Here is a 21,495-nt window from a genome sequence, read left to right on the forward strand (position 1 = left end):
AGGGGGGACATGATTGAGGTGTACAAAATTATGAGGGGCACAGATAGGATGGATACTAAGGAGCTTTTGCCCTTCGTTGAGGGTTCTATAACAAGGGGACATAGATTCAAGGTAAAAGGCAGGAGGTTTAGAGGGGATTTGAGAAAGAACTTTTTCACCCAGAGGGTGGTTGGAGTCTGGAACTCACTGCCTGAAAGGGTTGTGGAGGCAGGAACCCTCACAACATTCAAGAAGCATTTGGATGAGCACTTGAAATGCCATAGCATACAAGGCTACGGACCAAATGCTGGAATATGGGATTAGAGTCGACAGGGCTGATGGCCGGCGCGGACACGATGGGCCGAAGGGCCTCTATCCGTGCTGTATGACTCTATGACTCTATGTCCGTGTGTTTCCCAAACTCGCCCAGCATGATGCTGGAACAGGACTGACCGTTCCTCCCCGGGAGGGGGGCAGGAGCTATTTTCAGATCGGCCTCCAGCTGCCTGCATTCCAGAGTATTGGGAATAGCGAAAAAAATAACTAGTTTGTTTGGTGGGCTGTGCGTGTTTGAATCTCCAAACTGAGATACTGATAACCAGGCGCAGGTTGGATCCAAAATTGGCTCAGTGGCCGGAAGAAAAGGGTAATGATCAACGAGTGTTTTTTTGACTGGAAGGCTGTTTCCAGTGGGATTCCGCAGAGCTCAGTACTCGGTCCCTTGCTTTTTGTGATGTTAATGATTTGGACTTAAATGTAGGGGGCTTGATCAAGAAGTTTGCAGATGATACAAAATTGGCCGCATGGTTGATAGTGAGGAGGAAAGCTGTAGAGTGCAGGAAGATATCAATGGACTGGTCAGGTGGGCAGAAAAATGGTAAATGGAATTTAATCCGGAGAAGTGTGAGGTAATGCATTTGGGGCTGGCAAATAAGGCAAGGGAGCACACAATAAATGGGAGGATACTGAAAGGTGTAGAAGAAGTGAGGGACCTTGGAATACATGTCCACAGATCCCTGAAGGTAGCAGGACAGGTAGATAAGGTGGTTAACAAGGCAAATGGAATTCTTTCCTTCATTAGCCACGGCATAGAATATAAGAGCAGGGAGGTTATGCTGGAACTGTATAAAACAATGGTTAGGCCCACAACTTGAGTACTGCGTACAGTTCTGGTCACCACATTACAGGAAGGGTGTAATTGCACTAGAGAGGGTACAGGGGAGATTTACGAGGATGTTGCCAGGACTGGATAATTTTAGCTATGAAGAAAGATTGATAGGCTCGGATTGTTCTCTTTGAAACAGAGGAGGCTGAGGATTGATTTAATTGAGGTGTACAAATTTATGTGTGGCCGAGATAGGCTGGATAGGAAGGACCGATTTCCCCGAGCAGAGAGGTCAATAAACAAGGAGCAGTGCATAGATTTAAAGAGATTGGTAGAAGGATTATTGAGGAGCTGAGGAAAACATTTTTCACCCAGAGGCTGGTAGGTGTCTGGAACTCACTGCCTGAAAGGGTGGAAGAGGCAGAAACCCTCAACTCATTTAAAAGGTACCCGGATATGCACCTGAAGTGCTGTGACCGACAAGGCTATGGACCAAGTGCTGGAAAGTGGGATTAGGCTGGGTTGCTCATTTTCGGCTGGCGCGGACACAATGGACTGAATGGCCTCCTTCTGTGCTGTAAATTTTCTATGATTCTATGATTCTAATTAACACTAAGCAGGGTAGTTTAGGGGTCATGAGAACACGACTGAAGAAAAGTAACTGCTGGGAACCAAGCAATGTGTCCTTGTAAACCACAGATTAGGGAACTTCCAGCTTCAGTGACAGAGATGGATCACAACAGGGTATAAAAGTGAGGGGCTACTGATGTGAGGGGCAGTTGGGACTGGAGACACCGGAGATCAAGCTCAGGGAGTCCGTGGTTCCATCCAGAGGGCTGATCTCGTCTACACGGGGGATTTGCATGTTTAGTCTGGTATGGTAGAGGAAAGAGAATTTGCTCATATATTTCTTAATGAGGTATTAAAGTTGCTGACTCTCAGACTTCTTAATTAATAAGACAATGCATTATTTAGAACCTTCCATCCCTAAGTCTCTCTGCTGCTCTACTTTTAAACTTTGACCATTTAGTTTACATTTCATCTCATTTTTCTTCCTCTCAAAATGCAAAACGTCACATTTCTCTGCATTAAATTTCACCTGGTCCATTTACTAACCCGTGGACGTCACAGTGAAGTCACTGACTCCTCTTCACAGTTCCCCACGCTGCCAATTTTGGAGTCATCTAGAAATTTTCATCTTGTGTCCCACAAACCCAAGCTCAGATCATTCTCTATATTGTGGTTAGTAATGGTCCCAACACTGACCCTGGGGCACACCAATGTTTACATCCCCCCAGTCTGAAGAAAATCTATTAACCACTGCTTTCTGTTTTCTGCCCTTTCAACAACTTCCTGTACACAATGCCTCATTCCTTTTAATATGGTAAGTATTAATTTTATCAACAAGCCTCCTGTCCGGCATCTTACCAAAAACCCTTTCACAATCAATGTACACAACATCCACTACATTTCCTTTATCAGTAGACTTGAGTTATCTCAAATGATCCATGTTGGCTGTTCTTAATTGATGTGTTTTTCTAACAAATGTTGAAATGTTTGCTCCACCTCATCTGGTTTGATCTGTTTCAAGACGCAACAGAAAGGTTGCGTTGTCTCCTGGAGTTAAAGATAAATTACGTTTTAAAAATTATGTTTCAGACAATGAGGGACATCTGGGCTTAGACCCGCCCATTCTGTGCCGCACTCACACACTCCGATTCGTTGGAGGACCAACTCCCCCCTCACCCGCCCACACTTCCAGTCAATTTCCGCTCCTCCTATTGGTCCGGAACTCTCCTTAGTCATCAGGACGGGATTAGAGGTGAAACTGACATCCTGAGGTGCAGTTCGAAAATAAACATGAATTGAACCCGTCAGTTGCAACATTTAATAAAACGAAATTAATAAAAGTTACCGTAAAAAATATTTTCTGGATTTCACCAAAATGGGGGAGCGTCTGCGCTGTGTGTTTGTGCCGGTTTAAATGGCACGAAGAGCTGGGGTTTCAGTTTATTTTATTATCCTTGGTCCAAACGCGCTCTCCCTGTTTCCAATATCTTTGCTTTTCGGCCTGATATTAAGATCATCAATGGCGGCTGCATCACCCAGCATGCAGCGCGGTTCAGATTGTGCCCTATCTGAATCAGTGGAGCACAGCGCGCAGGCGCAGTAGTGACTCATTTCCGGTCAGTGTGTCCTGAGCATGCGCGGCCAGTCGAGGCTGCGGGAGGAGCGCGTTCGGTGCAGGTCAGAGGATCGGAGCAAGAGGCTCAATAAACCCCGGGGCCCGGGTCCGGGCTCAGGCCCAGGCTCAGGCTTTACAAACCCCGAGTGCGGCCCCAGACCCGAATATAAAACAGTGAACATTATCCCCCCCTCACTACCCGCCGGGAAATGAAGGGGAAATGGGGATCGGTCAGGGAGCGTCTGTAAATGAAGGGGAAATGGTGATCGGTCAGGGAGCGTCTGTAAATGAAGGAGAAATGGAGATCGGTCAGGGAGCGTCTGTAAATGAAGGAGAAATGGAGATCGGTCAGGGAGCGTCTGTAAATGAAGGGGAAATGGTGATCGGTCAGGGAGAGTCTGTAAATGATGGAGAAATGGTGATCGGTCAGGGAGCGTCTGTAAATGAAGGAGAAATGGAGATCGGTCAGGGAGCGTCTGTAAATGAAGGAGAAATGGTGATCTCTATATCTTTATTCATCCAGGGAGCTCGAGCTTTGGATGCTGTTCCTTTCCTTCTCATTGGAATCTGTCCACTCTGTACCCAAACCCACTCCTCCTTGAAGGCCTCCCACTGTTCAATTACTGTTCTGCCTGCCAATTTTTGATTCCAATTCACCTGGACAAGATCCCTTTTTAACTCACTGGAATTAGCCCTCCTCCAGTTCAGAATTTTCACATTTGACTGTCCCCTGTCCTTTTCCATAACTGTTCTAAACCTAATGAGATTATGATCACTGCTGCCCCACTGAAACATGGTCCACCTGCCCCACTTCATTCTCCACACCGAGCCCACTGCTGTACTCACATTTACTCTCTCACACTCACTCTCTCACACTCACATTCACTCTCACACTCACATTCACTCTCATTCTCACTCACTTTCTCACATTCACTCACACTCTCATTCACTCTCTCACTCTCGCATTCACTCTCGCACTCACTCACTCGCACTCACTCTCTCACCATTTCACTCATGGTTCAGGGCCACTGAAAGATGATGTGATGAGTTTGGATTTCAGCACAGGGAAGAGGGAGAGTGTGTGGGACGGGGATTTGCAGCTTTGAGGCACAAGAGTGGAAAGAATGTTCCGTAGAAGCTAGAATTGTCTGTTCTGAATTTCTATCCTGTACTTACAGTGATGACTTTTATAAACTCCTTTATAGAGTATTAGAAGGGGAGGATTTGCAGAGGGAAACTCAAACCAAACAGCACGTCAAGATCTGACAGAGTCACTCGATTCATCAGGACCTGAATATCATCGGCCTTTGAATGTGGAAGGAGAAATGTTTGTCTGTTCTATCTGTGGGAGAAGATTTCAAACATCAGTGTGAGTGGAAAAGCACCGAGACACACACACCCGAGTGAGAGTGTTCCAGTGCACTGACTGTGGAAAGAGCTTTCCCCAGTTACACAGCCAGAAAAAACATCACACCATTCACAGCGGGGAGAAACCGTACACGTGTTCTGTGTGTGGACGAGGCTTCAACTGATCGTCCAACCTGGAGAGACACAAGGACACCCGGACCATGGAGAAACCGTGGAAATGTGGGGACTGTGGGAAGGGATTCAATTACCCGTCCAGGCTGGAAACTCATCGATGCAATCACACTGGGGAGAGGCCATTCACCTGCTCCGTGTGTGGGAAGGGATTCAATTACCCGTCCAGGCTGGAAACTCATCGATGCAATCACACTGGGGAGAGGCCGTTCTCCTGCTCCGTGTGTGGGAAGAGATTCACTTGGTCATCACACCTGCTGTCACACCAGCGAGTTCACTCCGATGAGAGACCTTTTAAATGCTCTGACTGTGGGAAGAGCTTTAAAGGCAGAAATGAACTGCTGAGACATCAACGCAGTGACACCGGGGAGAGGCCGTTCACCTGCTCCGTGTGCGGGAAGAGATTCACACTGTCATCCGACCTGCTGGCACACCAGCGAGTTCACACTGGGGAGAGGCCGTTCACCTGCTCCGTGTGTGGGAAGAGATTCACTCATTCATCCTCCCTGCTGAAACATCAACTTGTTCACACTGATGGGAGACCTTTGAAATGTTCTGACTGTGAGAGGAGCTTTAAAAGCAAAATTGAACTGCTGCAACACCAACGCACTCACACTGGGGAGAGACCGTTCATCTGCTCTGTGTGTAAAAAGAGATTTACTCGTTCATCCCACCTGCTGATACACCAGCGAGTTCACACTGGGGAGAGGCCGTTCTCCTGCTCCGTGTGTGGGAAGAAATTCACTCATTCTTCCACCCTGCTAACACACCAGCGAGTTCACTCCGATGAGAGACCTTTTAAATGTTCTGACTGTGAGAAGAGGTTTAAAAGCAAAAGGAATCTGCTGACACACCAACGCACTCACACTGGGGAGAGGCCGCTCACCTGCTCCGTGTGAGGGAAGGGATTCACTATTTCATCCAAACTGCTGACACACCAACTTGTTCACACTGGGGAGAGACCTTTTGAATGTTCTGACTGCACGAAGAGCTCTAAATGCAGATACAAATTGTGAAGACATCGACACACTCACGTCAGGGAGAGGCCGTTCACCTGCTCCCTGTGTGAGAAGAGATTTACTCGGTCATCACACCTGCTGAGACACCAGCGAGTTCACTCTGATAAGAGACCTCTGAAATGTTCTGACTGTGAGAAGGGCTTTAAAACAAATGATCTGAAACACCAACACACTGACACTGGGGAGAGACTGTTCACCTGCTCCGTGTGTGGGAAGGGATTCACGAATTCATCCCACCTTCTGAGACATCAACTTGTTCACACTATTGAGTGACCTTTTAATGCAGTAACTTTGAGAAGAGCTTTAAAAGCAGAAATGAACTGCTGACACATCAACTCACGCACATTGTGGAGAGACTGTTCACCTGCTCCGTGTGTGGGAAGGGATTCACTCAGTCATCACATGTGCTGAGACACCAGCGAGTTCACAAGTGACTGCAGGGGTTGGATTCTGCAGTTAATCACATCCAGGACTGAACTCTGGTGTTTAGAGTCAGGAAGAACAACGTGTAAGGATTAACCCATCAACAGATAGAATTTAGTATAATTATAATCAATATTAGAAGTGGAACAAAATGTACTGTGAATCTATGTATCTGTAAATGTAAACTGCACTGTGTATTAATATAGAATGAACCATGTAACGTGTGTTCAATAAGAAAGTGCTGGTGGGCCGAGAAGGATGCATGATGGTTATTATAGTCAAGTTTGCAGTTAAAACTAAAAGGATGCTGACAACAGTAAAGTGGGAATGAACAGACCTAAGGGAGGAATGTGCTGTAATAGCATAATGTCTAAAAGACATGTAGATGAAGGGACTGAAGGTTCATTAAATCAAGGAGTCACGCAGGCTCAGGCCTCTCTATCTCGAGCCTCCACAAGCCAGTCAGTAGAAGTCTGTTTATCCAAACGGTTCTGTGAAGGCTGGCAATGTAAACTCTAAATAAGGTTCTGTTAAGTCTGTAACAACAAGGCACGGATGGGACCAGGAGTTATGCTTGGAATGTAACTTCTGAAGGTTGAGAGACATGAATAATGGTCAGGCTGAGAGATGTGGATGTGAGAGTGAACTGCTCATAAACTGAAAAAGGGAATAAGAAGAGACCTCAAAAGCTGAGGAAGGCGAACAAGATTCTGGCAAGGAAGAAGAGAACTTTTCAGTCAACAGAGAGAGAGAGAGAGAGAGACCGCACCGTAGTCACTTGGAGGGAGAGAGAGAGAGAGAGAGAGACCGCACCGTAGTCACTTGGAGGGATAGAGAGAGAGAGAGAGAGACCGCACCGTAGTCACTTGGAGGGATAGAGAGAGAGATAGAGACCGCACCGCAGTCACTTGGAGGGATAGAGAGAGAGAGAGACCGCACCGTAGTCACTTGGAGGGATAGAGAGAGAGAGAGAGACCGCACCGCAGTCAGTTGGAGGGATAGAGAGAGAGAGACCGCACCGCAGTCACTTGGAGGGATAGAGAGAGAGAGAGAGACCGCACCGTAGTCACTTGGAGGGATAGAGAGAGAGAGAGAGACCGCACCGCAGTCACTTGGAGGGATAGAGAGAGAGAGAGAGAGACCGCACCGTAGTCACTTGGAGGGATAGAGAGAGAGAGAGAGAGAGACTGCACCGTAGTCACTTGGAGGGACAGAGAGAGAGAGAGAGAGACCGCACCGTAGTCACTTGGAGGGATAGAGAGAGAGAGAGAGAGAGACTGCACCGTAGTCACTTGGAGGGACAGAGAGAGAGAGAGAGACCGCACCGTAGTCACTTGGAGGGACAGAGAGAGAGAGAGAGAGACCGCACCGTAGTCACTTGGAGGGATAGAGAGAGAGAGAGAGAGAGACTGCACCGTAGTCACTTGGAGGGACAGAGAGAGAGAGAGAGAGACCGCACCGTAGTCACTTGGAGGGACAGAGAGAGAGAGAGACCGCACCGTAGTCACTTGGAGGGATAGAGAGAGAGAGAGAGAGAGACCGCACTGTCGTCACTTGGAGGCACAGAGAGAGAGAGAGAGACCGCACCGTAGTCACTTGGAGGGACAGAGAGAGAGAGAGAGAGAGACCGCACCGTAGTCACTTGGAGGGACACTCCCGAGGTTTCAAGGAACACTCACTATTTCTCTTTGTTCAGTCTCACCTTTTTGCACTAATTGTGATGTGATTAATAAATCGGTTTTGCCTTTAACCGTAATACCAGTACCAGTGGTGATCTTGTTGTTGTCAGGAACCAGTCCTTAGATTGGATCAGATTATAATCCTGAAAATAGTGGTTTAAATCCTACAATTGGCGACCACGAAGGGACTATTTCTGACAACAGCTGAAACCTGGTGGGGGATAGTTACATAATATAAATTGATTATTTCTCCAATAAAATGCAGTGAGTGGGGGATAGTTCCATAATATAAATTGATTATTTCTCCAGTAAAATGCAGTGAGCGGAGGATAGTTCCATAATATAAATTGATTATTTCTCCAGTAAAATGCAGTGAGCGGAGGATAGTTACATAATATAAATTGATTATTTCTCCAGTAAAATGCAGTGAGTGGAGTGCACACCCACCACGGGTGGCCTCATAAAATGAGGACAATCAGTTCTTCTTTCCTTGGTGAGAGGTTTCTTTAATCTGGGGATTTAGTTCAGTGGTCGAGCGCATGTTTTACATGTGTTGAGGTCCTGGGTTCAACTCCCAGCGTCTTCCTCAATAGTTTTTCACCAGAATTACCCACGGAAAGTTGAATGACGCTTTTTGAGCTCAGCGAGTTCCAACTTCTGAGGCTCCACAAGCATTAAATTGTCCCGGAGCGGGACTTCATCTCTCGGTCCCCTCAACAGCTCAACTCAAAGCAGCCGCCGACTGAGGGGAATGTGTGACGGTGCAATATCGAGCGAGCAGTCCCAGCTCTTGTTCCTGTTTGACGCTCTGTCATTCTTCCATCTCACTTTATGATTCAGAGGTTGGATTTCAGTCTTGTCACTGACCATTAGCGATTGGGTTTTTTAAATTTCCGCAGACTTTTTTTTTGGAAAGTTCAAAGTAAAGAGGAGCAGAAACCCCGTGAACTGAAGCAGAGGTTGAACATTGTGAACACGCTGGACCGCTGGGCATCTCGATGTCCTGGAGAGACGGAGCAGAAAGCTCACGGCTTCACTTCTAAAGTGTCTGCTTGTTTATTTCTCAGTTACCTTTTGCCCCGTGGGGATGTCGCTCAGTGGAAGAGCGCATGCTTTGCATGTATGAGGTCCCGGGTTCAATCCCCGGCATCTCCAAACAAGTTACATTTCAAATTTTGGATTCAACTGTGAGAATATCATCTGAGATTCGCCTCACATTTACACACAAGGAGAGACAAGAGTTTCTTCACCTCGCGAAAAACCGAACGCTCCGCACAGAATATAATTCAATGGGAGAGCGCCCACGGTGTTTCAATGGCTCCCATCTCATGGTTGAACAGCTTGCCCAGTGATAGATTATTTCCAGTTTCACAGATTGGGGGGAAGCAGCGGACCGGCGTTCCGACCACAAAGAGGGAAGAATAGTCTGGATGTTGGGAGCTTCTTCTTTTCCCAGAGAGGAGTGAGCATCTGGAATGTATTCCCGGCTGGTGCGGTGGGTGCTGACCCTCTCTGGTGCGGTGGGTGCTGAGTCTGACTCTCTCTGTGCGGTGGGCGCTGACTCTCTCTGGTGCGGTGGGCGCTGACTCTGACCCTCTCTGGTGCGGTGGGTGCTGACTCTGACTCTCTCTGGTGCGGTGGGTGCTGACTCTGACTCTCTCTGGTGCGGTGGGTGCTGACTCTGACCCTCTCTGGTGCGGTGGGTGCTGACTCTCTCTGGTGCGATGGGTGCTGACTCTCTCTGGTGCGGTGGGTGCTGACTCTCTCTGGTGCGATGGGTGCTGACTCTCTCTGGTGCGGTGGGTGCTGACTCTCTCTGGTGCGGTGGGTGCTGTCCCTCTCTGGTGCAGTGGGTGCCGACTCTCTCTGGTGCGGTGGGTGCCGACTCTCTCTGGTGCGGTGGGTGCTGACTCTCTCTAGTGCGGTGGGTGCTGTCCCTCTCTGGTGCGGTGGGTGCCGACTCTCTCTGGTGCGGTGGGTGCTGACTCTCTCTGGTGCGGTGGGTGCTGACTCTCTCTGGTGCGGTGGGTGCTGACTCTCTCTGGTGCGGTGGGTGCTGACTCTCTCTGGTGCGGTGGGTGCTGTCCCTCTCTGGTGCGGTGGGTGCCGACTCTCTCCGCCTTCTCGAGGGATCTGGACTGGTTCTTGACTGGGGCAGAGATGGAATCTTATAGAAGGTGAGTGGTTTTCCAGTTAACCAATGCATGGTCAGTGTGATCCACTGGACTCGATTCGATAGCCTGAGGGAGTCGGGGAGGAATTTCCCAGAATTTCTCAATTGTAAACAATTTTACAACACCAAGTTATAGTCCAGCAATTTTATTTTAAATTCACAAGCTTTCGGAGGCTTCCTCCTTCGTCAGGTAAATGTTCAGGAGCTCCTTGAAGCCTACGCATTTATACATCACAGAACAATACATGGTGTTTACAGACTGCCCCTGCAACTGCCCGTTGCCAAGGCAATCACCGTGTTCAGACAGAGAGGTGTCACCTGCAGAACCCCCGAATTTCTCCACACCAGAATTTCTCCTCCTTATTGGCCCTGGATTTTTTTCTGGTTTGTCACCGCTCCCAGGAGATTCCATGTTCCCGGTGGGTGGGGCTGGTGGTGTGTGTAGGAAGTGTCCAGTCACGATGCTCCAGGCATGTGGGGCAGGATTGATGAACGAGCTGGTCATTTCCTGCCCGTCATGTCCGTCTGTAACCCCAGATCGTCAAGGTGTTTTTAGTGAAGTGATCTTTAAACACAAAACCCACACCTGGGACAAGTCCTGTGTCCGTCTATAGTGAAATGAGACTCAATGCTGTCTGGGCCTCACCTTGTCCTCCTCCTTTTACATTATTGTATTGTCCGTTTGGTTAAGATGAAAATACAAATTATCCGCTCTGGGCTCCTCCAGTCTCTCTGTGTTTCTCTCTCTTCCTAAACTGACTGACTGTCAGATAATAGTAACTGGTGTCCTCTCCATCCCGTTCTCAACACTCAGACACGACTAGTTACTGAATAAATTCAACACTCACAGACAGTCCAGTGTCAGACAGTTACAGACGGTTTCTCTCCACCTTTCCTTACAGGACTGGCGAATGATGAATGCCCCGTCAGACCGGTTGATATACAGTAAAAGGGACAGTGACCGTCTCACCAATAGCACCGGAGGTTTGTTCACAGACACAGAATCAGTCTTTCCCTTTCTATCAGTGTGTCTATATTACGCTCAGTAACAGTATCCCGCCTCCTTGTACAGCACTGGGGAGAGAGAAAGACAGACAGACAGAGAGAGACACACAGACAAACAGACACAGTATCAGTCTCACACTTCCCATCAGTGTGTCCGTTTCACACTCAGTAACAATATTCCACCTTCATGTACAGCGCTAGAGAGAGATAAAAACAGACAGGCACAGTACCAGAATTACACTTCCTATCAGTGTCTCTGTATCACTCTCAGTAACAGTATCCCACCTTCATAATCTGTTCAAAAGAGAGAGAGAGAGAAACTGACCTGTAATGTCCTGTTCACACAGAGTAACAAATCGGAAAATATTCCATTCCAATTGCTATTCCAAGGTGGAGAGACAGAAGATGCAGTCTCATCTCTCACTGATATTATTTCAGAGACAGACACATTATTAATCCCACTCTCAGGGACAGTGTCACACATTTAACCCTCTCTTGCATGTTGTCCCCTCTGCAATCTTGCAGCTCAGGGCCGCTCTGTATTACTCTCAGTGACCGAGAGTTTCACTCCGATTGAAATAAACTGGGACTGTTGCTGCCTGATATTAATCCTACACGGTCCCAGCAAATACACTGACTCCCACTTTCCTCCCCCGTTTCTCCAGGATTGGTTTGAGGAATCCTCCCTCCAGTTTCGGAGTCAAACGTTACTTTATCAGTCAGGGAGCCAAGAATGAACAGAACCCATTGGCTCATTCCACAGCCGCTCACTTTATCTCTGAAAGACTATTTCCCATCAAAAGAGCCCGAGAGAAACAGCAGGGATGGAAACCTCGAGTTTAATAGTTGGAGATTGTAAAGTCAGTCTGGATTCCAGCGTTAGGCACTGGTGGAATCCCATCTGTTTCCCATTCTGGTGCCTGTTCCTGCACTGCCTGTGGAGCCCATTCCCTCTGACCTTTCCCCCAGACCCACTTCCTTTGCTCAGACAGGCGGGAATGGAGAGATCACGGCCCCCGGGGGAAGGGAGCAAAGAGCAGCCTCGTTACAGCAGCTCATCGCTCCGGGACCGTGTCCGCAGATGGGCTCAGAGATCGGCATTGAGTCCGGGGGAAGGGCAGGGGGAGTCCGGGGGCTGTTTGTAAGAGGCGGAGTGGATCAGGAACTGGTCCCGGAACATGGAGTGAGAGGGGGGAAGGGAGAGGTCATTCTCGGGCTGGGTGTGGACAGGGTGTGTCCAGGGGAAGGGAGAGAGAATGGGAAGAACCTGCTATTAAAACCATTGCTGCTTTCACTCCCCAAACCAGGAGTGAATGGTCCTGGTTTAGTTCCAGTCTCACCCTGTTTATTGTTATTGGACAGTGAAGAGTGGAAACAGAGCCGGACAGTAAGGATGTGGGGAGTTATACAAAGAGCATCTATTGCAGGCATCAGGTGAGAAGTGTGAAGGACACAATTTAAACAGCGGCTGTTTATTTTCGGTTGAACGGTTAGTCCCATGGGAGAGGGGATGAGAAACCTGACCTGCACAAAGGTCCCTGCCCCATCGGGTAGTCCCATTCATGGATCAGTGCAGGGGTTGGGTTGTGTCTGGATGTCACTAAATTGTTGTAAAACAGCCCAACACACCTGGTGTGCAGAAGCTGAGTGCTGCAGTGGAGTCAGACACTGACACTGTTTGTATCACCGGTTTTCATTTGTGGATATTCTAAATGATCATTAGAGATATTAAACTGATCACTTTTCCATTTTCAACCTCACCGTTTCTTGGGTTACAAGAGATCATTTTCTTTCCACAGGCGAATCCTTGAATGATCCAGAATGAATGTGATGTTTCCTCCACCCGAGGCACAAGGAGGAGTGCAGCCAGCTCCTCACACACACAGGAGGTACATTATCACCCACAGAGCACAGAGACACAGACAGGTCATCAGTTCCACAGTCTCAGACAGTAGAAGTCGTCAGTCCCACACTGATCCCAAGTTCCAGAGACACACTTTCAATCCAACATTCAAACAGAGCGGGTGAGGCAGACACTGTTCCATTTGCCCCGAACTCTGTCCCGCTGACAGGCAGATACAAAAATCCCAGTCCAAAATCACACTCTCAGATTGAAAGGCACTGTGTCAATCTCACAATAGGGCAACATAGCTACGAATTAAATACCAGAGAGAAATCACACATGGTATCCGATTGAAAGGGACAGAATGAATCCCAATAATGTACCTGAGATTCCAATTGAATACTAGCCCAGAACTCTCTCACACATGACTTTAATACATGCAATATCCATTCGAAAAGTGAACCATTTGCTACAAATTGCAAACAAATCCAAACCTCACGTACAGTATCGATTGAGAAATACTGAAAGACAGTAAATCTGAGAAGCAAATTGGATTCCAGTTCAGAATGCACTCATCGTCTGAGAGTTAAAGATAGAGTATCAATTCTATTAGTGCAGACTGAGATACACATTATATACCAGTCCAAAAATCTCATACAATATTCGGCTGAAAGTTACAGTATTAATTCCATTTCTACAGACTGAGCTACACATTACATACCAATTAAAAAATTTCACCATATCAGTTTGAAAGATACATTATCATCCACAATAGTACTCAGGGATACAGATTTAATAGTAGTCCAAAAAGCACACAAATTATCTGATTAAAATCTACAACATCCAATCCTAAAGTGTATCCATATTTACCAATTAAATAATGAGAAAAACTATTAAAACATTAAAATATAAAAGTTACAATATTGAATGCCATCATGTAATCTGAGAGAATAATTACATACAAATACAGATTGAATCTCACACTCAGATACAGTACCAGAGACACAGATACAGAATGAATCCAACACTCGCAGATGCAGAGTGAATCCCAAACTTACATACAGTACTAGAGACTGTCAGATACAGAGTGAATCCCACACTCATGTATAATAACACAAATGACAGATACAGAATGAAACCCACACTCACGTAAGGTACCAGAGACTGAGAGATACAGAAAGAATCCCACACTAACATACATTATGAGGAACTGCATATTTAGAATGAATTCAACATGTACAGACAGTACTGGAGACTTTATATACAGAATCTATCCAACACTCACATCGAGGACCAGAGTGACAGATACAGAATGAATCCCACACTCAAACACAGTAGGAGATAATGAATATATAGAATGAATTCAACACCCACATACAGCACTGGACGTTGACAGACACAGATTAAATCCCAAACTCACACAGTATCAGAGACTTAATACATAGAGTGAATCGCAAACTCACACACACTACTGGCAGATACAGAATGAATCCCACACTCACACACAGTACCAGAGACTGACAGATACAGAATGAATCTCACACTCACACACTGCAGCACGGACTGACAGATACTGAATTTATATCACTCACATACAGTAGCAGAGATTAACAGATATGGAGTGAATGTCTCACTCACATGCAGCACCAGAGACTGACAGGAACAGAATGAATCCCACACTCACACACAGTACTAGAGACTGACAGATACAGAATGAATCCCACACTCACACACAGTACTAGAGACTGAGAGATACAGAATGAATCCCACACTCACACACAGTACCAGAGACTGACAGGAACAGAATGAATCCCACACTCACACACAGTACTAGAGACTGACAGATACAGAATGAATCCCACACTCACACACAGTACCAGGGACTGAGAGATACAGAATGAATCCCACACTCACACACAGTACCAGAGACTGACAGATACAGAATGAATCCCACACTCACACACAGTACCAGAGACTGACAGGAACAGAATGAATCCCACACTCACACACAGTACCAGAGACTGAGAGATACAGAATGAATCCCACACTCACACACAGTACCAGAGACTGACAGATACAGAATGAATCCCACACACACACACAGTACCAGAGAGATACAAAATGAATGTCACTGATGCCTCTAGTAGTGCAGACTGAGCTACACATTATACACAAGTCCAAAAAACTGATACAGATTCAGACTGAAATATACAATATTCCATTCATGCAGACTGACCCACACATCATATACAATTCAAAAATATCACCATATCAGTTTGGAAGATACATTAATTCAAATTGTGTCCCCATCAATACAGATTTAATAGTCGTTCAAAAAGTGCACACATTCTCTGATTATAACCAATGGCATTCCATTTTAAAATGTATCATTATCTACCAATTAAACACTGGGAAAATTATTTGTACATTAAGGTATTAAAGATACAGTTTTGAACGCCATACTGTAAATGGATATACAAATTACATAAAGATAAAGAATGAATCTCACACTCGCATACAGTACCAGAGACTGACAGATACAGAATCAATCCCACACTTACACACTGTAGCACAGACTGACAGATAATGAATTTATATCACTCACATACAGCAGCAGAGATTGAGAGATATGGCGTAAATGTCTCACTCACATACAGCACCAGAGACTGACAGGAACAGAATGAATCCCACACTCACACACAGTACCAGAGACCATGAGATACAGAATGAATCCCACACTCACACACAGTACCAGAAACTGACAGATACAGAATGAATCCCACACTCACACACAGTACCAGAGACTGAGAGATACAGAATGAATCCCACACTCACACACAGTACCAGAAACTGACAGATACAGAATGAATCCCACACTCACACACAGTACCAGAGACTGACAGATACAGAATGAATCCCACACTCACACACAGTACCAGAGACTGACAGATACAGAATGAATCCCACACTCACACACAGTACCAGAGACTGACAGATACAGAATGAATCCCACACTCACACACAGTACCAGAGACTGAGAGATACAGAATGAATCCCACACTCACACACAGTACCAGAGAGATACAAAATGAATGTCACAGTCACCTCCAGTAGTGCAGTCTGAGCTACACATTATATACAAGTCCAAAAAACTGATACAGATTCAGACTGAAATATACAATATTCCATTCATGCAGACTGACCCACACATCATATACAATTCAAAAATATCACCATATCAGTTTGGAAGATACATTAATTCAAATTGTGTTCCCATCAATACAGATTTAATAGTCGTTCAAAAAGTGCACACATTCTCTGATTATAACCAATGGCATTCCATTTTAAAATGTATCATTATCTACCAATTAAACACTGGGAAAATTATTTGTACATTAAGGTATTAAAGATACAGTTTTGAACGCCATACTGTAAACGGATATACAAATTACATAAAGATAAAGAATGAATCTCACACTCGCATACAGTACCAGAGACTGACAGACACAGAATGAATCCCACTAAACTATCAGGGAATAAGCACAGACCAGGGATCAGGGCCTTTACCCAGTGAACTATCAGGAAATCAGCACAGACCAGGGATCAGGGCCTTTACCCAGTAAACTATCAGGGAATCAGCACAGACCAGGGATCAGGGCCTTCACCCAGTAAACTATCAGAGAATCAGCACAGACCAGGGATCAGGGCCTTTACCCAGTAAACTATCAGGGAATCAGCACAGACCAGGGATCAGGGCCTTTTCCCAGTAAACTATCAGGGAATCAGCACAGACCAGGGATCAGGGCCTTTCACCTGTCGGAGAGAACATTGTATCACAGATCGCTTGTGATAAACCTACACATTCTGATTTACAGCCGTGCATAACAGATGTTTGTAGCTGCGATGGCCGAGTGGTTAAGGCGTTGGACTCGAAATCCCCTGGGGATTTCCTGCGTACGTTTGAATCCTGTTCACAGTGATACTTCTTAAAGTTATGTTTACTGCTCAAATAACGATGAACTGGAGTTGACGAACCGCATTCCCTCTCTCAGAGAGACTCTCCAGCGCGGCTCATGCTTTTAATTCGGAGCCCAATGGTCTCTTGCAAAATTGCAAGACACGTGAAGGAATCTCTCCCAAGCTCCATCTTTAATTCTGCCCGTTCGCAGAACTTGACATTTATACTATTTCTTCCTATACTTTGATCCCACCTTGTCTCTGTCTCTGACTCTCTGTGTTTTTCCCTGATGGACTTCTCAGGCTTCGTTGAACGGCCACGGATGATCGAACCTGGAACACCGGCAGTGAAGGGTAAAGATGGAAAGACTGAGACGGGGGGAGAAGCAAAGGTGCAACCCAGCTGATGAATTCGTAACTAATGTCCACACATTTATGTCTCTTCACCCTCACAGTGAAACATCAGCAATTTGAGTCCAGTCCACTTATGGTAGAGTGGATAATATGTGGATGTTGAGACAGACACCAATCGAACCGTTGCCGTGGTGATGAAAGCTCCGAATCCTAAACACTGGACCACAAGGAAACGCTGAAAATTCTGTGAACAAGCAGACCAACGCGGCCTTTCCCACTTGCCCCTTTGTAATTCAGGTCATTTTCGTGTCAGACAAGCTGCTCGCACAAAATGGCATTTTCTGTTCGAACTACTATCGAGACAGAAGGTGATGTTCAGGCAATGACAGCACCAAGTGCAAGTCGGCATGGACATGGAATGGAAAGTGAGGTAAAATACTCCCACAAGCTGCTGATGGACATGTTTCCATTTCCAAAATTCACGCATCGAATCAATGCAGCTCCTGGGAAAACTCTAAGGCAACGCAGGTCTATCGGGCATCGTTTGAAGCAACTGGCAGTTTAAAGTGTCATCTCCTGCTGCTCCTGTGGGGAGTGAGGGAGACACACTGTCGGTATCTGCCTACAGTTTGATTTTGTACAGAACTGTACAGAGAAGGAGCAAATATAGCAGGGCTGTGAGATATTCTATATTATTCATATTTGACCAGAGGAATATCCGCAGTCAGAAGCTGAAAAGAAGGGAGAGATAAGAGGCCTGAGAATAAACACAGAGCTGAATGAATCACTGAAGAATGAAAGAAAAATAAATGTCATCAGTTCCACTTTATCTCGTGCTCAATCCTGGGAGCTCCCCGATGGACTGGTGGTTAAAATTCAGTGCTCCCATCACCGCGTGGTTCCATTCCCAGTCAGAGAATTAACTTTAACAAGAGTTATGAACTTAATAAATAATTACATGAAGCTAATTAAACCCTGTTCGTAGTTGAATGACTGTTTTAATCACCATTAATCAACCAATAACGTTCTGTTTCAGACTGAAGGAGATGCCGACATGGTTACCGAGAGACAGACAGACAAAACTTTAATAAGAATTTTGTGCTTTGCATGTGATGAAATTTCATCATTTTACAGACTGCATCTTAAGAGTGGGATGAAAAGCTCAGTGCAGCCGTTGCTAAATTTAACATTAACAGGCAATTGTCGCCGTTTATCACAGGAACGCCCGAACCGGTTCTCCGATGAAGATGAAAGTAACGCAACGAGGAACATCTGATACGACACGAAAGGCATCGGGCTATGATAAAAATCCCCACCGTTTTGCTTTTCCAAAATAAAGGGTGTGACATTTATTCTCTGAAAATAGAAACAGTCTGGTCTCACTCACTACAGTAATCTCTCTGTCACAGTGAACCAGCTCTCCTACTGCGAGTGTGACCTCCCTTCGGGCCTTTCGGGGGCTTGTCTCAAGATGAATTGTGATTTCCGTGAAGCCAATGTTCCATTCCTTTATATGATTCATGTGCCTGATTTCCGACTGGAGGGTAAATGGTGAAATATCAGCCCTGCTCAGCCGGCAATGATCATGGTACATTTTCTTGCAGACAAAACACACATTGAAACCCTGGAACTTTGAGGCGATGAATCCTGAAGAAAAATAAAATAAGGACTCGATCCATCAAACTTTCACGCCAACTGATTGCGCCACTGAGACAGATGGAAAAATCATCCGCTAAATCAGTAATTCACTGAGCTAAACCTTGAGGCTGCAGTGACCAATATAACAGCTGTCTACTGTCAGTTTACATTTACAAAATCAATAGTTGAAACTTGCAGGAGTGAAAATCCAACGAGCCAGTCTTCACTCTTAAACCAGCAACTGTGAAGTTAAGAGAAACGTGCCGGAGAAATACTCGATTTCAGCGCGGTGACACTGGGCCAGAGTAAAGCTCAGTTAATATGATCGCCGAGTGGTGAGAGGGTGGATTTGGAATTCCTGAGCGACCGCACTGCGCATTTTCCAGATCTGCTTGGAGCACCAATCCCTTCAATTCATCACTTACAGGGACAATTCGATTCTCGGTTTCTTTTCCCTGAGCTTGGCGAGATCTTAAAAATTGAAAGCGACCAATATCAAAGCGAACCTCGTCACCGACATGCTCACAGATACAGAGCGGTCACACTCTGCTTCAGTGAGATGAAAGCCCAGAGCGGTTTCAAGGTCGAATGTAATTGGAAGCAAAGCTCGTTCAATGAAAGTGCAGGTCATTGAGGTGCCTTTAAAGTCCTGATTGTTTGAACTGAATTTCTTTCAAAAGCGCTTGAGATTCAGGTGGAGTGATTTGGGGACTCCTTTTCCCTCTTCGCAAAACTTTGAACCGCAGATCAAGATCCAAAGTCCAGGGCTAAATTAGGGTTTCTCCAGGGTATGAAACATCGAATCAAGAATTATACCCCGACCTCAACGAGCCCAGAAACAAGAACGTGTCACGGACACATTCTATGAGAGGGCTGTCTGTATGATGAAAAGGCATTTTTGAAAAGACCTCCTGATCAGTTCCGTGTTGGATCCTGAACAAAACACAGCACTGTGTGCTTCTCAAATTCACTAAACACCACGAATTACACAAAGGCACCGCTGGGAGTTGAACACAGGATCTCCTGTTTACTAGACAGGTGCTTTAACCAACTAATTATAAACAATTTTACAACACCAAGTTATAGTCCAGCAATTTTATTTTAAATTCACAAGCTTTCGGAGGCTTCCTCCTTCGTCAGGTAAACATTTACCTGACGAAGGAGGAAGCCTCCGAAAGCTTGTGAATTTAAAATAAAATTGCTGGACTATAACTTGGTGTTGTAAAATTGTTTACAATTGTCAACCCCAGTCCATCACCGGCATCTCCACATCATGATTAACCAACTAAGCCACGGTGCCAATTCATGGGAGCATTTCCCACCTCCTCTCATTAATATCTATCAGCGACACGTCACATTCTGTTGTGGGTTCAGACTGTTTGATCTTTGTCTATTTCACTTGCCCGTTTCCCTGTGAATCCCGATACTGACTGCGTTTCAAGCTGTGTTGATCTTTCTGTGTCCATCAGTGCTTTGATACACGAATGAATATTTGTGCTTGTGTTTGTTTGTTACTTTAAATAAATTCGGGATGGACAATTCTCGCTCTGACACTGAAGAACTAATTGAGCAAATTTCACAGTGAAGTGTTGTTTATTGTGGTGCTGAAACGAAAAAAAAATCGTAAAAGGTGCAAAGAGGGAAAACGAGAAAAACTTGTGAGTGAAATTAAGGACAACTTTCAAGGTTTTTACACGTATATTATGAGAAAGAAGGGTGACTAAGAGTAATGTGGGCCCCTTAAAGACAGATGGAGGTGATATTGTAATAGAAAATCAGGAAATGGCAGACTTGCTAAATCCTCACAGAAAAGCATGAGGATAATAAACCAGAGACACGAGGAAAACTGAAAATAAATCAAGGGGATTCAGTGTAAGTAAAATAATGGTAATGGAGAAAATAATCAGACATTCAAATATCATTCCATTAATTAGGAAGGGTAGGAGAGATAAAGCAGGAAATTATAGACCTATTAGTCTGACGTCTGTTGTGGGGAAGTTACCAGAATCTGTTATTGGGGAAAGAATGACTGAGCACTTGGATGAACATGAATTGATCAGAGAGAGTCAGCATGGATTTGTAAAGTGTAAGTCAAGTCTAACGAAAATAGTTGAACTTTTTGAAGATGTAACTAACGTGGCAAATGATGGAGTGTCTATGGGGGTTATGTGTATATTGACTTCCAGAGGGATTCGATAAGGTTTAACATCAGAGACTGTTAACAGAAATGAGAACATGTGGAATTCAAAGCAACCCATTGACATGGGGAGGGAGTTGGTTTGGAGGTAGGAGACAGAGAGTAGGGTTAATGGGTATGTACTCAAATTGACAGGATGTGATTGGTGGTGTCCCCCAGGGATCTGTATAAATGAGGCAGATAAAGGAATAGAGAGCGGTATATCCAGGTTTGTTGATGACACCAAGTTAGGAGGCACAGTGAGTAGTGTAGATGGGAGCATAAAGTTGTAAAAGTAAATTGATAGATTCAGTGAGTTGGTAAAACTGTGTCAGATGGAGCTTACATAGAATTACATCGAATGTACATCACAGAAACAGGCAATTCGACCCAACCAGACTATACCAGTGTTTATGCTGC

General features: G+C 45.5%; 1 protein-coding gene, 1 long non-coding RNA gene and 1 other non-coding gene across 3 annotated transcripts in view; 2 read left to right on the forward strand and 1 right to left on the reverse strand.

The window, feature by feature from the left end:
- LOC137313243 (zinc finger protein 268-like) overlaps window positions 1-21,495 on the reverse strand; it is a 73,985-nt gene that overhangs the window by 34,462 nt on the left and 18,028 nt on the right. The window lies entirely within an intron of this gene.
- The window catches only part of LOC137313245 (uncharacterized), a 64,854-nt gene that overhangs the window by 17,036 nt on the left and 26,323 nt on the right, over window positions 1-21,495 (forward strand). The window lies entirely within an intron of this gene.
- On the forward strand, window positions 9,013-9,084 carry trnaa-ugc (transfer RNA alanine (anticodon UGC)). Its single transcript has one exon. It is a non-coding gene; the product is annotated as a tRNA-Ala (tRNA).

The sequence above is a fragment of the Heptranchias perlo genome, unplaced genomic scaffold (assembly GCF_035084215.1).
Source record: "Heptranchias perlo isolate sHepPer1 unplaced genomic scaffold, sHepPer1.hap1 HAP1_SCAFFOLD_445, whole genome shotgun sequence".
Classification (NCBI taxonomy): domain Eukaryota; kingdom Metazoa; phylum Chordata; class Chondrichthyes; order Hexanchiformes; family Hexanchidae; genus Heptranchias; species Heptranchias perlo.